A 12,367-nucleotide genomic window follows, 5' to 3' on the forward strand; every position below is an offset into this window, starting at 1 on the left:
GCAGCCCTTTCGGGCGGTGGCAGCCGCTCGGACAGGGGCTGCTGGATGCCCCGAGGGAAGGGGCGGACGGGCTGGGCTCGATCCGCGGCTCGCAGCGGACCCGAGCCCGCGGCCCGGGCTCCGCATCCCCGCTCCTCTCCGGGAGCGATTCAGTAGCTGGCAACGAGCACAGGCTCCTACAATAAATCAGCGCCGGCCACTTGGTCACCTTCCCACTTCTGCTCCGTTTTCTTGTCCCTTTCCCCGCTCCCCCTGCCCGCCCCGGAGCCACCGGGATGCCCCTGGAAGCGCCGGAACGCCTTCGCTGGCTCCTGGGGGGCGAATCCCCCCTTGGCGAGAGCCAGCGAGGCTCTCACCGCCGAGATTCTCCGTGCTGCACCATCCCTCTGCTCGCCTTCCTCGCTAGGACCTGCACTTACAATCAACAATTTTATTTTTCTTCCGAAGAATTCTGACGTAACCACAGTTTCTCACCGCATACCAGCCTCGAGATTACATAACCGATTATGTAAAATTATAATTGCAAGATAATATATGCAGACTCTAATTATTACCTAGAGTTTCCCGTGTAGCTGTAGCCAGGCACACAGCACATATGTTAGGAGTCGGTTCTGCAATATTTGCATAGCCAACACTTCTGGCTGGAGACGCGGTGTGGAAAAGGAATGGATAGATATTTGACGGTACATATGTATGAGAGAGATATATTATTTAATAGGAAAAGGTATCTGGAAATATATTCCTCTCTGTTTTGAGGAATTTGTTTTGCTTTATCTCCATGGGTAGTAAAAAATAATAGGAAAAAACTGTGAATTACATTGAAAAAAAAATAGATATATTCAATTTGTCAGTTTAATATTACACTTCCTCTCTGCAATACTACAAAGATTTAGAACATTTCCAAAACTTTCAGCTCTAATCTGTGCCTCGGGTTTGTTTGGAGGACCTGCCACCACATGCCAGCTAAAAAATGAGTGTCAATTAATAATAAAACCCACTCTTCCTTATTTCTGCACTCATATAATTTAACAGGTTTTGAGAAAACCATGGATGTAATGGTGAGAATTTTCTGAAGTGTGCAATATTAACAGCTTTCATTCTAAAGCACCAAAACTTCCTGGAACAGAACTGCTCAATGTTTTCTCGCTTTTCCCAATGGCCATCTCCACTTATTATTATACACTTAAAATGCAAAGAATATTCAGCTCCTTAAAAACTGTGGTTTGTTCTACCAAGAACATGCTTGGTAGAAACAATCTCAGACCAAGGCGGTTCAGGTAAGCGCACTATTATTTGTGGCCTGAAAAATTAGAAATAATTTGAAACAAGAAGTGGGAGAGGTTTCAGCTTGTGTTTTCTACCACGTGAGATGTGACTGGAAAATCTTTGTCACTACAATGCAAGAGGATTCCTAAAGTCTCTGATTTCTGAGCTACCTGAGCAACCACATAACCTCTGGAGAAGTGCCTGAGCACGGCTTGTTGTTGAAAAGCATATTGTACTTATTAGTAAAATGTGAAATGGCTTAAAAAACAGTTTGAGCTATGAATTGCCATCTGCTCAATGGGGAGAAACAGAAAGTAACTGAATATATTTTCTCACCTTTTTTTATAGTAACATAAACAACACTCCAGAACACTATAAACTTGTAGCTGTACCAAAGGCGTTGGTGCAGCTCATTGCGCTTCAGGTCAGGACTTTGTCCACACTGTTACACGCTGCTTCTTTTAACTCTCTGTAAATGTCCCAAGGTATTTTTCTTTCCCCTGTTAGGTAAGATGGCCATTTTAATTTCATGGATTAAAAGTTTGATGCCAGTGCCCTGATACAGGGGTAGCCTGAGGTCTGTGCGTGCCTTGAAACACCAAAATACAGGTAAAGCAGCGTGCACAACTTGTTCTGGTTCCCTGTGTGGGAGGGGAAGAGGGAAGGGTTTATGTTTCCCAGCATTCATGCAGAGCTTTGCATCACTCGTGTCCATCACAAGAAAAATTTGTCTTTGTCCTCCATCCTCCCCCAGCCCCCTTTTTGCAGGGAAAACCTGAGGAAGCACTTGCGGACTGCTTCCTCTGGTGTTGAGCTTTGCCAGCGCCAAAAGCACATTCCTCCAGCGCCTGCAAACACAGTGACCTTCCCCAGAGCTGTGGGGGCAAGGCCATGAACTCGGCTCAGAGCACGGGAGGCCTCTGCCTGTCTCTGGAGAAAGGCCCTGCAGCAGGGCAGTGCCTGCCCTGGTCTCTGCCAGGAGCAGGACTCCCTGTGAGCGCTTAGGGAAAGCACCAGTGCTGGCAGCTGCTGCTCCACACAAATGCTACAACAGAAAGGACAAAACAACATCTTTTTGTTTTCTGCTTAGCCAGGGTGACTTCTTTCCTCTCCTTCAGCTCTATCCACTTGAGAACATGGACTTTTTTTAACCTGTTTGTCCCGTTTCTTGCCTAACAGCAGCTCAGCCGTCCTGCCCCAAACACTGCTCCTACAACCTGTGGATTGGAGGGGAGAGAGTTCCTGGAGTCAGGGAGCCATTCCAACCAAATGGAGGCAAACTGGAAGATCTTGGCTTGGAGTGAATTTTGCAAGGAGCATGAGGACAAGAGAGCTGTGACTTGTTAAGTTCCATCCCACAGGACAAGCACATGTAAGACAGTAACTCTGCAATGCAGAGATTGTCTTCACCAACCCGTCTGATGCTTTCTCCTCTCTGAAAGCCTGACTTGTCGAAAGCATCACTTAATAATAATATGAGGAGCAGCTTTTCTGCTCCCTTGGAACTTGGCAGGAGTGTAAATACACAGTAAGGGGAAAAGAGGAATCAAAAACTTAAAAATAGGAAAGGGAAATACAATGGTGTAAAGTGGCCTGCACCCCTCATATTTTAATTTCCACCAAATGCCCCTAGAAAAGCTGGGCACAGCAAAAGCTTCGAGATTGATATGCAAAGCATGTGAGCTGGTTGCAATAGCTGCACCACAGCGCACGCCTAGGTGTTCTACACCTCACACACACATCACCCCTAGGATTAAGATTCAAATCACCTGTCCTCTGTCGCTAATAAAAATGAAATATATTAGGGGAAGTTTGAATACGGTGGCTTGACAGAGCATGTTGTGTCTCACACGTGAAAAAATGCGACAAGCGCACAATCGAAAAACAGCTCCCATTTTTGTGGCACAGGATTTTTCTGTTTCAGAGAGCAAAATGTGTGCTTGGAGACCAGGACAGCTTGAACCCTTAAACTCCTGCAGTCCCTGAGAGTGCAATGTGAGGTCAGAACAGCACTCACTGCTACAAGGAAGAAAATAATACGTTTTTATGAGACTTCCAAATTTGCTTTTTGCTTTCCTTTTTGAGTGTGCAGAACATAAGCAGAGCACAAAAGCAGCACTTTGAGTGGTCCTTCCCCACCCAAGAAGCTGCCACAGCAGAAAACCAGCCTAGGGTGGAGTTGTCAATGTTAGGGGTTTGCCAGGGCTTCCACTGTAAATCTAAGCCATCCTAGCCTAAGATCCAGATCCTGCAAAGGCTTCTGGAAAACAGTGTCAGCCAGGTAGATGAACACATCTTCAGAGAGCTGACAGGGTTGGCAGCTTTTTCAGCCCACCCTGGGCTCAGTTTTTCAGGAAAGCAAGAAGCCAGACAGATTTTAGGGTGGAAAGGGATAAGCAGTGCTCCAAATGAGATGCAAACAAAGGGACTTCCAGGCACAAGGAGTTATTTTGTCCTGTGTGAATGACTTCCATTATTGACATAAGGATGGACATTACCAGTTCAATCCCTATTGGAAATAGTGTCCCTTCTTTAACTGAGGGGATAAAACTAATTAAAAAAGGTAAATCACAGCTCCAGGTGCTGGAGATGGAAATATTGTAAGCCTTTTCAGTGTGGATTTATGCAACAGACAGCAACTGCTTCAAAAATTGCCCCAACTTCCAGGAAAAATGCTTTAAGAGGCTGTAAACAGCCAAACCCCAGACAGCCTCTGGGAAAGGCCCCACAAAGTTACAACAAATGTGTCCCAAATCTGTCACCTCAACAGGTGACCTGATGTTGTTTTCTCTGGAGTGCCCTTTTCCTCCTGAATTGTCAGGCTGGCGATGGAGGAAGACAGAAGAGGAAGAACTTTATGTGCCACTGCTTGTGCCATGATCTGCAGATAGCGTGAGGACTTTGCTCCTCAGGACTGTCCATCTGGCGCCATTCCTGAGCAATAAAAGCTCACCCACAAAGTATTTTAAAGCAAACAGTTGGTGTAATGAATACCTTAATACTCCTAATACAATACCACAAATAGTAGCTACTATAAAAATACCCACTCGGTGAAAAGAGCCCAAGTTCCTTTGGGAGCCAGGAGACAGGACACACGGAGGCTGTGAGTTTATATCACAGGAGGGTGACTTCCTCTGCCACTCACTCACCAGTGATTCCCTGGGGCTAATCTAAGCACACCTGCACACCTTCCAGCAGAAGAGGTGTTCCAGCAACCCTTGGACCTAGTGAAAAGGTGAGCTGGCCACCAGAACTGGAAGTGTGTGCACGGGAGCATGGGGTCAGGCACCACATGTTATAAAAAAAAAAAAAAAAAAGCACCAAAAAAAGATTCTACAATTTACCACTTTTTCTTTTTTTCTTTTTTTTGTATCTCTGTGCAAATTCTCTCTTTGCCTTCTTCAAACTCAGAAAAGCAGGGCCACTGAAACAGCCTCAAGAGGCAAATACTATCTCTGATTCATCAGCACACATCGTGCACAAGAGCAAGAGGTGATTTCGTAAGATACCTGGAACAAAAAGTCTTTATCATTCAAGATCAGAATTTGTTTACCAGGGACATTATTTAAGCTAAGGAAGACAGGCATAAATCTGAAAATCTGCCTTTAATTTACTCTGTTATGATCTGTATTATTGTTCTTGCAGTTCTCTTTTTAGGTGACTTTACAGTAGGCAGGCTTGAGGAACACGAGATGAGCTACTTTGTGGAGAGCTAAATCCTAAGTTCTGAAATCATGATTTTAATTTTGTTGGTTCCCAACCAGATTCACCCATTTATTTCCTTTTGAAACTGTTTACTTTACAAATGTAAATAAAAGCACTGAAACCAGATGTACATAAGTGTTGCACCCAAGGAATACTTATAGCACCTGAGAAAGAGCACCCTGTAGAGGGTTTTTTTTGTTTGGCTTGGTCGTTAGCATAGTGCATCAATTATTTCATGCAATTTTTTATCATTTTACCTTTATGCTTTGGCCTACAATAAAAACCTGTTCATATCCTCATATCCTTGCAAGTAAAAATAAGGTCTCTTACATTTTTAAAATTAAGTATATCTTCCACTAATCTTATGTGTCGTCTTTTTTTTTTTTTTTTTTTCCATGAAAGCAAGTGCTGTTTGCTGTGTGTGACTATTTCAATGAGCTAAATATCTATAGAAAACTCAAATCATTCACTGGCCTCATTTTCTCCAGTTGCTGCATTCAGATTAATAAACCTGTTTCCTACTTAAAATGAAAAGAGAATTCAGAAACATTTAGCATCAAGTGAAAAAAGCAGCAAGAAAAAAAATGAGTAACAGATACTGGGACACCACATATTTATTTTGTCCTGTCAATTATTTTTAAAGAATTCCTTGCTTATGGAAGAAGATTTTTTAAAAACCCGAACTATTAAATAAAGATGTCCACAAACACCGGTTTCTTCATTTTTCCTCATTTTGGAGAAAGTGAATACTGGAATGGTTTGGGGTTTTTCACTTTCTATTATTGTAGTTTTGCCAGTGCTGAAAAGAACTCACGTTTCAAGGGTCACAGAATAAACCTGCATGAAGCGTTTATGACACTGCGGTAACACATTTATGAAGGCGAATACTCACGGGCACTTGCAACATTAGGAAAACACCAATATCAGATGTTCTCCTCAACACTTCAAAGCTGCAGCCGAGTGCAAAGTTCCAGAGGTACCAGCTACTCCAGGGTCAGCAGTGGCTCCGAGTAAACGCGTTTGGAGGCCTGGACCTGGAGGTAATTTCAATGTGTTCTCATCCAGTCATGAGCACACAATCACCTATTGAAAGTGTCTGGCTTGGAGTGCAGACAGATGGAGAGCACAGGGGTTAGTACAGCCAGGCCTTGGACTGACCTTTGCAGAGAGAATTAAATCAGTCTGACCTTGTTGTGAAGCCTAAATTATATCCATAGACCCCCAAATAATGCATCTTTAATGCATCGCTGCCCTCTTTTTATCAGCCTCTTTACCTCGAGGGTGTCTTGTTTGCTAACTACTGATGTTAAATTGCAGCTATTTATGCTTACATTTGTGACCTCGGTGGACATCTTGTCACATTTTTCATGAGCACTTGGAAAAGTAGAGAAATATTTATATAGAGAGAATACATAAAACTGAGGTCTCGTTTCACTTCAACGTGAAATAAACATTAATAGGAAAAGAAACCTGGTTCAACTGTGGGGAGCTGTATTCATTGTATAAGTCTAGCACAATAGTCATTGTATGATTCTGAGCTTCAGTATCATCCATAACCTATCATCTGGACAGCCTGGAAAACAGAACGGTGCCACGTAATAGGATTTCCAGTATCTTACAAACACCTTTTCTTCTCAGATATTTTTAATATTTCAGGATTTTTTTAAAATTCAAAATAGTGCTAAGAACAGAATAACCCCTGTGACACCTGTCAGTTTTGGTAATACAGACCTCTGGACAGAAACAATACCGAGTCCACAGCCTGGAATCTCGACTGGAAACCAGCTCGGTTGAGGCCAGGAAGCATTTAATTGGTGCTTCTATTGACTGTAACAGCAGAGGAGCCCAGTGGAAGTTCAGGAGAATTGCATCCTTTCCCACTGCCTAAAAGGCTCCGTTTCGTGGTTTTCTCGTGTACCTTAACAGAACAAAAGATGCTTCGCAAAAAAATCTCAGTCCAGGATGTTGCTTTCCAAGTATCATTATTCTAAAGTGCATCGAGTTCCATTTTAGCTTCTGTTAATCAAAATAAAACTGATTTAAACTACAAAAGGAATGAGGTTTTGTTCCTCTGCTGTTAGTTTGGGATCTTGGCTCTGCCACTGGCTGTTTTTGCAATTTGGGCAAGTCACCGGGCCTGTCACAGGGAATCCTCCGGGAATCTCCACATGGAAAGCTGAGATTCGCAGGTGGGTGAGGTCCACCATGCACAGGATTGGCACCACAGCACTTGTGTGCAGGAGCACCGTTCCCAGCACCAGTGAACTACCAGGGTGGCTCACCCAACTTACGGAATCACTCCAAGGCTGGCCCTGCCACCTTGCTGACCTCATCATCCAGCTCTCTAAGCCGACATAAAAATATTTGCTCCATTTTGCCGAGAGGGTTTTTGCTGGTTTAGCAAAGTGCACAGAACGAGCGAGGGGAGAGGAGCAGCAGCAGAACAGAGCACGCAGCTGCAGGGCGGAGAAGAGCAACCCAGTGCAGCACTGATTTAAATCAGCTGCACAACCACACCATTAGATTAAACTGCTGATGAAGGTTAAGTTTGGTCTAATCCTTGGCACCGAAGCAGCTGAAATGCTGGAAGATGATGCTTACTCCCAGCTTTATTCCTTACAGTGAGAAAAGCCCAAACCATCAGAACTGTATTTGCATCACTAAAGAGCCGCCCTCCAGGGTGGGCTACAGTGATAACGCTCCTCAGATAAACTGGGGTGAGCAGTGTTTGCATGCTGAAATAAAAATTAATATTTCACCTATTGCCTGTGAGATTAGACTGTTTATTTTCAAACTAGATAAAACAGGGCACCCATCCATCCAAAACTGCCCACTGTTACCCCCTCAAGAAGCTCCTTCCGTATCTCAAAAGCAAGCTTTGGGATCAAGTCAGGCACTCAGCATCCTGCAGATCCCACACTGCCGATGATGCAGGCAGTAACCACCCCTGAACGCTCTGCCTGTCCACAGAAAGTAACAGCTCTTGGTCAGAAGCACCAGCCCTGGGCACAGGAAGAGCCACAGCTGCACGCAACACAAACTATGTGGTGCTATTTTAATTTGGTTTATTTGGCTCACAAGTCCACAGGTGCTACTGAGAACCACGTAGGGGTAATCTGCTTGAAAAGCAGAGGTCAGTGCAGCCCAAAGAGCTGAGCTGTTGGCATTTTCTGCCTACAAACGTGATTGAAGTCACTGAAAATGGAAGTTTTGCATTGCCAAAATCACACAGCAGAGCAGGAGCACCAGGCTCAACCATACTGCTGCAGATTCTGCCTGATATTCTAAGGGTCTTCTAGATAAATAAAGGTTCCTGTATTTCAAGGGACAGGAGCAGCAGCTGACTACAACAACAACCAGTCAGGGTCTGTCAAGTCCCCTGAAACCAGGGTTACTGCTGCAGCCCAGGTTGGAAAAGCAGCTCCCTTCTGGCAGCTGCAGTCTTTCCCCACCTTCTCAACTCTGACAGTTCCAAGGTCACCGATCCCAAGCTCTCACAGCTGAGGCAGCAAAATTCAGACTTGCCAGCCCTGCTGAGAAGTCTTGCTCCAGCTCTGACCCCAGTACTCTGAGTTCTTCTTCCTCTTATATGTGGTTCCCTTGTGGTTGCCTACAAGGTGTATGGAGCAAGGAACAGAGCCCCCAGGAGTTATACATGCCTATCTGTGTTTGTCCAGTTGTGGAAGACAAAACCACAAGACAGAATGGACATAGAGGAGAAACAGGCAGCAAAAAAAGGCCTGTGTCTTCAAAATCATTTAAACCTCCAAGGCTTCAAACTCCAAAAAATCAAGTGTGATCTAAACAGTCATGTAGGATATAATGAGTACAAACTACTACCAACTTACTTTGTCTATACAAAGCACAAAAGGCAGTGATAATCACTCCATTTGATTCCATGATCTGATTTCCTGTGTTACCTTATTTCTCAGAGACTACAGCTCTGCGTACCACAACATGCCTGTCAAGATGTGGATTTACAGGTTACACTGTAGTAGAACCTGCTGGTTTTCAGCTCCAATCGACATCTGCTTGTCTGTACATGCCTGTCAGAGTTGCAGTCCAGATTAGGAAACATTTGTTTATGCCCCAAAATCCCCAACATATTTTTCCAGCTATGTTCCCAGTGCTGAGCTCCATGCCACTCCAGCTCTCTGGTAGTCAGATCTCACACTGCTTCCTGGTATAAAATTGATTAGAAGCAGCGTGAAATGTTATCAAGCTGACCCTCGGGAGGCTGGGCCCAAAAATAACAGATGGGAAAAGTGGCCTTTTGATTAAACTTTCAATTGCCAAAAACTGTACATTTCCCCTCAGCGTGCATGTGCACACACGTTGTAACTCAAGAGAAGTCCACACGAGCTGCAGGCACAACAGTGAGCTTAGAACAGACCTATTCTTATCAACACTGGTGTTGCTGAAGTCAGCAGGACACTGGCCATCAGCTTCAGCAGTGGCAGGAAAAGGGTCCTTTGTTCCACTTTTTATTTCACATCTCTCTCTTCCTAGTGCTGCTCAGCTGATCCCGGGGAGAGGATGCGAAAGTAACCAGAGCAGGCCCAGGCTGGCTGCCCGTGACACAAGAGCTGCTGGAGGGGGTGGTGGCAGCTGCTTGAGAGAGTTGTGCAGATTTTCAGGCATTCTCTAAAGCCCAGGCCAAGGTGCTTTTAGGGTGGTTCTGGGTAAGTGCACTTTGTTCCTTTGCAAGGTCCAAAAATTACCAAAAAGCTCTTCTGGTAAAATCCCGAGACCCAGGTCCCACTGCAAGGAGACAAAGGAGCCACAAAGGATTTTGGTGGGAAGAAAAATGACAAAGAAAGCAGCACATCTTCATGCATGCCTGTACTGATATGAACCTCTGATAACACAAATCTGATTTACATATTCACATATTTATATGCCTGACTGTTCCCATTTCAAAGAGTCTTATTGCCTAAATTGCTGCAGAATAGCCAGATGTAAAGGAAGGAGGGAAGGATGGAATAGCAGACCTTGGAACCTGAATTTCCAGGCCTGGGTAACTTTGCCACGGTCTCATTTGCATAGGTTTTTTACTCTGTTCTAGAAGTGCCAGCTTACTTTGAGCCACTCATACACAGAGCATCTAGGGTAGAGATTAGTAACAGAGCAGCTGGGGATTAAAACACAAATGTTTGTGTCTTCAGGCCCAACATTTAGAGCTCACCCCTCATCCATGTAAAATTTGCCATATCTAGTGACAGGCTTTGAGCTGCTGCCGTTTTGAGAACATATATTAAAATTGATCACTGCTTTTCTGGACAGTTCAGTGCTGTCCAGACCAGGATCTGCCTGTGAGGCACAGCAGGACCCTGTGGTTGCTTTTTTGCATGTCAACAGAGCCACAATCAGTTTAAAACTGGTTTTAAGGCTTACAGATGAATGACAAGAGCCAGGCATTATAACAAGTAATGATTACCATTATTCCGGGAACAGGGCTTGAGAGGAGCTGGCAAGAGCTAACAGGATGAGGAACATACACATTCATCCTACCTCCTCCCACTCACACTTCTCTTTCTTTTCAGAGGATTCAAGGACTTTTATGTCCCAACCCTTGCTGTAGTTCTTCAAAATTTGAGGAGGGCAGCTCCACTGCAGCACCATCACATCTTTCTACACTCATTTTCTCTTTCCCCACCATGTTCAACCACGGAGTTTGCAGTGTGTACAAAAAAAAAAAAGTTTCCAAAATACTTATTTAGTAAGTCTCAAGGAGTACCAAGTCCATTATGGTGAGGGTACTTGGGAAGCAATGGCAAGAAAAGTCGCATGTGCTCGGTAGGGCACGTCTGTCTTGAGCAAGGAGTTGGGATTCAGTCGGGGCAGCAGGGTGTACCTATGTGCAGCTTGCACACCCACAGCAATTTAAGGTAATATTTTGGTCACCAGGCTCAGACCCCAAGTACACACTGGTTTAAGATCAGATTTGTGAGAGGCAGAAATTGGAATCGCATTCTAGGCCTGTTGTTTAACATTCTACGTATGTGAGATAGAGAACGAAAGAATAAGAATTATCTTTAAATCCCTGCTAAATCATGCCCTGCTTTCTCAAGACAACCTCGAGCTTTAGTAGTTCAGACAGATTCTCTAGCTGACAATTAATATTAATGGGTAGATTTCACAATGTGGCATTATCACACTGTGCGATGGGTGGGCATACCATCTGGGTTTTGGCAGGTATTAGATGTAATCAAAGGGATTACTTGGCTCAGGAAGAAATAGAAAACCTTGGGTTTGTTTAGGCTTTTTCTTCTTTTGTTTAGATGCAGTGCTCTAGGTGCACTTAGCTGTTTTCGCCTTGTCCTTTTGTTTCTTGTGATGAACGCTTCCGAGTTTACACGGGGAACGAGAGCCAGATCACCAGCACATTCTGGTAGTGGGAGCGAGGACCGATTTGCCTGAGAGCTCCCTCTTTCTCATGCATTGTTGTTTTGGGATCGATTGGCAGCTCGTTTAGGGGTCCGCTGCTGCCTTTTAGGTTAAGCTGGGAATTTAAACAGTGAAGGAATTAAAGGTAAAATATATTTAGATAATCAACCAATCGGACCTTTTTTCAAGATAAAAGCTAAAGAAATCAGGTGTATGAGCAGATGCACGCAGAGGACTTTGTCCTCATCTTCCCACAAAGCAAATATCAAGTGCCAACTTTCCGGGGGGATGGGGGGAGGAAATTCCCCTCCTTCCCTTTTCCTCCTCATAACCCAGCCACAAACAAGCCCCCGAGCATCAGCACCACTAAAGGGAGGAGACTAAGTTTTAAACTTTAGGAAAGCTATTGATTTGGGAACCTTTCTCCTCTCCTGTCTGTGCCCCAGCTGATTGTAACTAAGTAATCCTCATCAATCTGTGGTAATGCAGGACCATGTTTATTGCTGTAGTAGTTAAGTTGTTGTTAATTTTACACTAAACGGTTGTTATGATGATGAATGAGTAGCTCGGGCTGCCACCCAGGGGACTTCAGCCCGTACAACCGACAAAAGGGAGATCGCAGAGGGAAGATCAGGGAAAAGCCAGAGCGCCCACCCGAGAAGTTTGTTCGGGACCTTATTAAAGAAAAAAAGAAAAAAAAAAATAGAGAGAGAGAGAGAAAAGCAGAAGCTGATCTTCAGGTTTGTATTTGAATTTGGACGCTGTGGGGTAAAAGGTGCTGCTTAAGTGTAATTGCAATTCTTTTACATACTGGCTAGGATCAAAGAGGGGAACGAAAGCACAAGTGATTTCCCTCCCCGGCCCGGCAAAGCAAGTGATGGGATCCTGCCCAAAAGCATCGCGCTCATTAGCTCTTGGGAAAAAAAGCCCCATGTATAAATTCACTCCCTCCCGGGGTTTTCCTGCGGCGGGAAGGTTCGATAATGTAAACTGCAGGCGTGAAAAAGCG

The sequence above is a fragment of the Pseudopodoces humilis genome, chromosome 3 (genome assembly GCF_049639895.1).
Source record: "Pseudopodoces humilis isolate 2021_Gansu_Grassland_sample_001 chromosome 3, ASM4963989v1, whole genome shotgun sequence".
Lineage (NCBI taxonomy): Eukaryota > Metazoa > Chordata > Aves > Passeriformes > Paridae > Pseudopodoces > Pseudopodoces humilis.